Source organism: Stigmatopora nigra, unplaced genomic scaffold (genome assembly GCF_051989575.1).
Source record: "Stigmatopora nigra isolate UIUO_SnigA unplaced genomic scaffold, RoL_Snig_1.1 HiC_scaffold_33, whole genome shotgun sequence".
Classification (NCBI taxonomy): Eukaryota; Metazoa; Chordata; class Actinopteri; order Syngnathiformes; family Syngnathidae; genus Stigmatopora; species Stigmatopora nigra.
In genome coordinates, this window is record NW_027551612.1 from 75036 (window position 1) to 83310 (window position 8275).

The following is an 8275-nucleotide window of genomic DNA, read 5'->3' on the forward strand; positions in this document are numbered from 1 at the left end:
GGCATTTTGCCCGGCCGGGCGGGCCTCGGTTACGACTCACAGGTGGCGACGACGGTGGTGACCGGTAGCGAGGGCTCGCCGGGCTCCCCGTAGCCGGCTTTGTTCTCGGCCGAGACGCGGAACTCGTACTGCAAGCCTTCGGTCAGGCCGGTCACGGCGTAGTTCAGCTCGGTCAGCGACTTCTTGGAGACCCTGAGCCACCTGCTGCCCTTCTTCTCCTTCTTCTCCACGGCGTAGCCGAGGATGTCGCCGCCGCCGTCGTCGGCCGTCTGCTCGATGTGGACCACTTCGGAGGGCTTCAAGTCCTTTCCTCCCTTGGACCAGCGCGAGGCCGGCGGCGGCTTGCCCAGAATGCCGGTGGCCGTGATCACCGCCGTTTCGCCGGCTCTGACCGTCACCCCGGCCTCCCTCACCTGAGCGTCGATGAGGATGGTGGGGGCGGTTTTGGACGGGAAGGGAAAAAGGGGGTCACGATTCGCCGTCCGGAGAGTGCCGGTCGGCCGGCTGGCCAGTCCGACTCACCGTATTCGTCCACGCAGACGATGGTATGCGTCTGCTCGGACGGCGGTCTGAGGGCTCCGGCGGCGTTCTTGGCCCGGATTCGGAATTCGTATTTGCAGCCCTCTTGGAGTTGGGTGACGGTGTAGGCGGGCTCCACCACGTTGCCGCTGTTGCTCTTCACCCAGATCTTGGAAGGAAGGTCCCGCCTCTCCACGATGTAGCCCGTCAGCCTGTGGCCGCCGTCAAACTGCGGCTCCGCCCACTGGAGGGTCACCGCACTTCTGGTGACGCTAACGGGTTGGGGTTTGCCCGGAGCGTCTGGACACACACACACGGCGACGCGTTTAGCCGGAAGGACAATAGCGGCAGTTTAGGCCGACTGGGCTCACTCACCGATGGGATCCAGGGCCACGGCGGGCTCGGTGGGCGGACTGGGTCTGCCGATGCCGGCCAAGTTGATGGCCGTGACCCTGAATTCGTACTCCAGGCCCTCGGTCAGCCCCGTGGCCTTGTGTTCCTTCATTCTCAGGGCGGTGGGACTGGAGCGCTTCCACAACATGCTGTTCCGCTCCTTGAACTCCACGTGATACCCTGTGCGACCAGTTGAAACGTGTCAGAGGGTCAGACGGGCGACGTGCGGCACGGCCGGGGGCCAACCCGCGGCGTGGCCCTCGGCAAATACTCGCGAGGTGATCTGTGGCATTACTCGTGTACAGTTAGCGTATGGTATGTTTAGCATTTTTCAGATGACTCGGTTAAAACAAACAACTGCCAAGCCTACCGAGGCAACCCACGCGGCGCAATGCGACAGTCCCGCCATTAAATGGCATTTAGGTGTCACGTTGTGGGTACCCACGCAGGACTAGATTTTCCACCTATCAACGCAAATAGCAACGGAGGGGCTGCCAAAGAAAGGAGCGCCACTAGGCCGCAAGCCGGCCCAAATTCTGCCGGTGGCACGCTACCTGTTATGGGTGAGCCGCCGGTCTTCCTGGGGTCGGACCAGGCCAGGTAGGCCGAGTCGTGACGCATGCTCACGACCTGCGGCGGAGGCGGGGCGTCGGGCAAGTCTGGAGGAAGAAAATACACAGAGAGGCTCTCAGGGGCCGGCCTTCAAAGTCAAGTTCAGGGGAGCCGAGGGAAAGAAGAACTCACCGAAGGGATGTTTGGCCACCACGGGCTCCGACTTGAGTCCCTCGCCCACGCCGTACTTGTTCTCGGCACAGACGCGGAAGACGTATTCCGTGCCCTCGTGGAGAGCCGTCACCCTGAAGGCATTCTTGTCCACCGCCGAGGAGACGGTCACCCACATGTTGGTGACTGAGTCGCGCTTTTCCAGGATGTAATTGGTGATCTCCGAGCCCCCGTCGTCTTTGGGGGCGGCCCACTTCAGCGTGGCCCCGTCGGCCGTCACGTCCTTGAACTTGACCGGTCCCACGGGGATGCCGGGCTTACCCACCACCCTGCAAGAAAGACAGACCGTGGTCAGCGAATGGCCAGCGCAAGGCCAGCGCACAGGCGTGGCGGCCAGGAGGAGTTTCCTCCGACCCGTTACCTGATAAAGACGGTGGACTCCTTGCTGCCGGCGCTATTCCTCAGGGCGACGGTGTACTTGGAGGCGTCGCTCCTCTGGCAATCCCTGATCAGAAGCGTGGTGTTGACCGCCGAGGATTCGGCGCAAACGCGGCCGCCGTCGCTCAAGTCTTCCTCCTCGCCCTTCTTCCAGGACACCTTGGGGGTGGGCTTCCCCGCAATGGGAATTTTCAGGCGCACCGTTAACCATAACCCAAACCATAACCCAAACCATAACCCAAACCATAACCCAAACCATAACCCAAACCATAACCCAAACCATAACCCAAACCATAACCCAAACCATAACCCAAACCATAACCCAAACCATAACCCAAACCATAACCCAAACCATAACCCAAACCATAACCCAAACCATAACCCAAACCATAACCCAAACCATAACCCATATCATACCCATAACCCTAACCCAAACCATAACCCGAACCCGAACCCAAACCATAACCCAAACCATAACCCAAACCATAACCCTAACCCAAACCATAACCCTAACCCAAACCATAACCAGATTCCCAACCATAACCATAACCCCAACCAAAACCATATTCCCAACCATAGCCATAACTCCAACCATATCCCCAACCATAACCATAACCCTAACTGATAACCCCAACCATAACACCAACCATAACCCCAACCATAACCCCAACCCCTAACAATAACCCTAACCCAAACCATAACCCCTAACCCCTAACAATATCCCTAACCCAAACCATAACCCCTAACAATATCCCTAACCCAAACCATAACCCCTAACAATAACCCTAACCCAAACCATAATCCCAACCCCTAACAATAACCATAACCCAAACCATAACCCCTAACCCCTAACAATAACCCTAACCCAAACCATAACCCCAACCCCTAACAATAACCCTAACCCAAAACCTAACCCAAACCATAACCATAACCCCAACCATAACCATAACCCAAACCATAACCCCTAACCCCTAACGATAACCCTAACCTAAACCATAACCCCAACCATAACCATAACCCAAACCATAACCCCTAACCCCTAACAATAACCCTCAACCAAACCATAACCCCAACCCCTAACAATAACCCTAACCCAAACCATAACCCCAATCATAACCATAACCCAAACCATAACCCCTAATACCTTACAATAACCCTAACCCAAACCATAACCCCAACCCCTAACAATAACCCTAACCTAAACCATAACCCCTAACAAGAACCCTAACCCAAACCATAATCCCATCCATAGCCATAACCCCAACCATAACCATAACCCAAACCATAACCCCCAACCCCTAACAATAACCCTAACCCAAACCATAATCCCATCCATAGCCATAACCCCAACCATAACCATAACCCAAACCATAACCCCCAACCCCTAACAATAACCCTAACCCAAACCATAACCCAAACAACCATAACCACGTGCTGCCAGAGGACCTCGGCACGCCCGGTGAATACCTTGTTGAAGACAGGCAGGCCTCGGTTCACCTTGTTGGCCAAAGTGGCAAAGGACCTGTGGGGAGGGGGGAGGGGGGGGAGATGTCGGTTCCAACTTTCCTGGAAAACAGACGGATAGATGGCCTCCTGGCACGCCTACCGGGAATCGTCCTGGTCTTTAGATTTTTCGTCTGACAACAACTCGTCCCACTCTGGATGACAAAATAGGGAAACAAGTGCCATCTATCACATATAAACCGAAAGCCTTTTAATGACCGACTATCTGGTAAACGTCCCAGACACGACCGGCAGGCCGGCCCTCTCGGTTAAAAATGGACTGAGCATCTGCCAATTACCGACTCTAACCTTGCCTTGGCTGGCTCCAAAATGGAAAAAAATAACATCTTGTACATTTAAGTTTCAATTACTCACGTTTCACTGTATTCCACCACCCCATCAAACTGTCCGTATCCTGTGAAGAAGAAAGGAAGGAAGGGCGTAAGTGAGACGAGACGGAAAGAGGCGGCGGCTGAGAGAGAGCGAGAGAGAGCGAGAGAGAGCGAGAGAGAGCGAGAGAGCAAGAGAGCAAGAGAGCAAGAGAGCAAGAGAGCAAATGAGAGAGAGAGAGAGAGCGGGAGCAAACGAGAGAGAGAGAGCGTGGGAGCAAACGAGAGAGAGAGAGAGCGCGGGAGCAAACGACAGAGAGAGAGAGCGCGAGAGCAAACGAGCGCGAACGAGAGCGAGCGGGCACGAGAGCGAGCGGGCGCGAGTGCGAACGGGCGGGCGCGAGAGCGAACGGGCGGGCGCGAGAGTTATGGTTGAGAGCGAGAACGAGCGCGAGAACGAGCGCGAGAACGAGCGCGAGAACGAGTGCGAGAGAAAGAGAAAAAAAGAGAGAGAGAAAGAAACCATAACCCTAACCCTAACCCTAACCCTAACCCCTAACCCTAACCCTAACCCCAAACCATAACCCCTAACCCCTAACAATAACCCTAACCCAAACCCCTAACAAGAACCCTAACCCAAACCATAACCCCAACCATAACCAGATTCCCAACCATAACCATAACCCCAACCAAAACCATATTCCCAACCATAGCCATAACTCCAACCGTATCCCCAACCATAACCATAACCCTAACCGATAACCCCAACCATAACACCAACCATAACCCCAACCATAACCCAAACCCTAACCCCAACCCCTAACAATAACCCTAACCCTAACCCAAACCATAACCCCTAACCCCTAACAATATCCCTAACCCAAACCATAACCCCTAACAATAACCCTAACCCAAACCATAACCCCAACCCCTAACAATAACCATAACCCAAACCATAACCCCTAACCCCTAACAATAACCCTAACCCAAACCATAACCCCAACCCCTAACAATAACCCTAACCCAAAACCTAACCCAAACCATACCCATAACCCCAACCATAACCATAACCCAAACCATAACCCCTAACCCCTAACAATAACCCTAACCCAAACCATAACCCCAACCCCTAACAATAACCCTAACCTAAACCATAACCCCAACCATAACCATAACCCAAACCATAACCATGACCCAAAACATAACCCCTAACCCCTAACAATAACCCTCAACAAAACCATAACCCCAACCCCTAACAATAACCCTAACCCAAACCATAACCCCAATCATAACCATAACCCAAACCATAACCCCTAATCCCTTACAATAACCCTAGCCCAAACCATAACCCCAACCCCTAACAATAACCCTAACCTAAACCATAACCATAACCCAAACCATAACCCCTAACCCCTAACAAGAACCCTAACCCAAACCATAATCCCATCCATAGCCATAACCCCAACCATAACCATAACCCAAACCATAACCCCCAACCCCTAACAATAACCATAACCCAAACCATAACCCCCAACCCCTAACAATAACCCTAACCCAAACCATAACCCAAACCATAACCCAAACCATAACCCAAACCATAACCCAAACCATAACCCAAACCATAACCCAAACCATAACCCAAACCATAACCCAAACCATAACCCAAACCATAACCCAAACCATAACCCAAACCATAACCCAAACCATAACCCAAACCATAACCCAAACCATAACCCCAACCATAACCATAACCCAAACCATAACCCAAAACATAACCCCTAACCCCTAACAATAACCCTCAACCAAACCATAACCCCAACCCCTAACAATAACCCTAACCCAAACCATAACCCCAATCATAACCATAACCCAAACCATAACCCCTAATCCCTTACAATAACCTGTTGGGTTTATTCTGTTTTATTATTATAATAGTTATATTAATTCATTTCTTTATTAAATCAATCTCTTTCTTTTCTTTGTATTAATTCATTACTTTGTTAAATCATTCTCTTTCTGTTTTTCAAAAGTCTTGAGGTCACACCAAGTCATCTTTAACCTAGACAGCCTGTTCCAGGATGGTTATACAAACAATCCACCCAATCTGGGTCCTTGAGATTTGGTGGGCCCTTGGTGACGAGGACAGGGCTATTCGGACAATAACAAGAATATTGTTATCGTTATGTAACCGTACACTTCGGGTTTTTCTGTATGTAACGATTATATGATTATGATTATATTATATGATTCTTAGGTCAAGGAGGTTGTATAATTACTCTAATCTAAATGTTGTTAGGTCTAGTCCCTGTTTTTGTTATTAGTAAAATACTTTGATTGTTATTGTAGTCCCAGATGTTGTTTTTACTCATACGTGATGGAATGATCAACAACTCTGTAACTTGTGACCATAAGAATGGGACGAAAACGTCTATTCGAGGAGACGTTCGGAAGTTGTAAGGGACACTTGCTGTAACTCTCCCTTCCGGAGGCTTTTACCTGTTGTATCCATTTCTATTTAATTAAATGTCAATAATTGAATAAGATGTCTTCCTGCAGTTATTGATAATTACGGACGAAGGTAATTATTAATGAACCTGACATTTTGGTCCTTCTGAGCCATGGAGGTCAATATACCGGAGCGAGAACCCAGGCGCTGCTGTTCGACATCTGGTAAGTGACCGTGCGCACGGCGTCTTCAAAACCCTTGGTGGGCCGGAGTTTTTCGACGGGGGCGCCTGGATTCTCGGCGGTTGAAGACTTTTCCTGCTGGAGGGAGACATCTGATGGATCTCGGGTAAGTCCACATTAATGTCTGCATGTTGTGAAGGTGTTTACAAATGCGTTAAAGGGACATTGTATGTGAGGCCCATTGTTGGGCTGGTTTCGCGTCCTGGGTGACGGCGATAAAACCCTGTGTTTATACTAGTCAATGGCAGGTACGGTGGGGCACTTTGCTGGAAAGTGTCCTGTGTCTCAGGGGTAGGCACGAATATATTGTACTAGAGGTACAATATTGGGGCCGGGGAGTGTCCTGTGTCTATAGGGTAGGCACGAATATACGTTGTATGTTGTTTGTGTGGTTTCTGCAGTAAAATTAGGAAAGGCCTAGGAGATACAGTCGATACAGTCGAATAGATAATAATAATAATAAAAAATTGGTAAGAGTTAACTGTGTGAGGCACACGAACTCACTACAAAAAAGTAAAATATGGGAAACACGTGTTGTAAGGCGGGTTTGGATGACGATCCAAAAAATACGTCTAACTTGTAAGGATTGGAAAAAATTGGAAAGACAAAGCGCTTTAAAAATATTACACAGCTATATTTATGGATAAATAAATATGGGTTTGCTGGCCAGCTTAAAATGCATAAAATGCAGGATAATATATGCACTAATGCATAGAGGTAATATACATATATAAATAATATGTGAGTGGATAAAAGTGTAACAGCTTGTTCCACAGACACTAATGGAGGTAATATACATATATAAATAATATGTGAGTGGATAAAAGTGTAACAGCTTGTTCCACAGACACTAATGGCGAAATAAGGCCGGGGAGAAGTTAAAAAATACTATTTTGGGAAAATAGTGGGGGCTCCCTCGGATAACGGGGATATATATTTAAGACCGTGGCGGCGGGAAAGTACTGTTTGGTAAGGAAAAAATACCGGGGCCTCCTCGGCTGACGGGGAAAATATTTACCGAGATAGGTGACGGGCGCGGAGGAAGTTTAAAAAAAATAAAGGGAGCTAGAAAATTAATGGGGACACTGGTATTTGATTTGGTTAATCCAGGTATGACGTTTTGTGATTACAATTAAATTGGGTTTTTTTGTGATGCTTGGGCTTGTATAACAACAATTAGAATGGTTATTTCCAAGTGCTGGTGGTGCTTTGTTAATACAACCTATATGTACTGTCAATTTACAGCAATGTGATGGCTTATTGCAGCTTGGTTTTTGATCCCGTCCGCTAGCGGGAAGATGGTGTTTAAAAAGACAAAAGAATATATACAAAATGATCATTTAAATGTTTAGCAGGGAATGTCACCTGTGTTTTTATTATGCTCTAGACTTGCCAAAAAATGTGTCAACTGCGGGGGAAGCGTTTCTGGTGCAGCGGCTGCTGATTAGATGGGAGTGAAACATGTGGGCCGCGGAGCAGACGATTTAACTGTGTTGGGCTTTCGGGAGCGTTCGGACCGTGTAAACGACTAAAATTTTGTGATCCCTTCCGTGAAGACATTATAATAATAATAATTGGCCTTGGGGGTGCTGAAGCAAACTTGAGGGCAGAAAATGGGTTTTTGCCATATTGTTGTGCTTGCAGCATACATATTCTGGATATATGGGGTCTTGGAAAAATAT

The 8275-nt window shown here is 49.1% G+C and overlaps 1 pseudogene; it reads right to left on the bottom strand.

Moving 5' to 3' along the window:
• LOC144192951 (titin-like) overlaps positions 1 to 2280 on the bottom strand; it is a 42823-nt pseudogene extending 40543 nt beyond the window's left edge.
• Positions 2281 to 8275: the final 5995 nt, after the last annotated feature.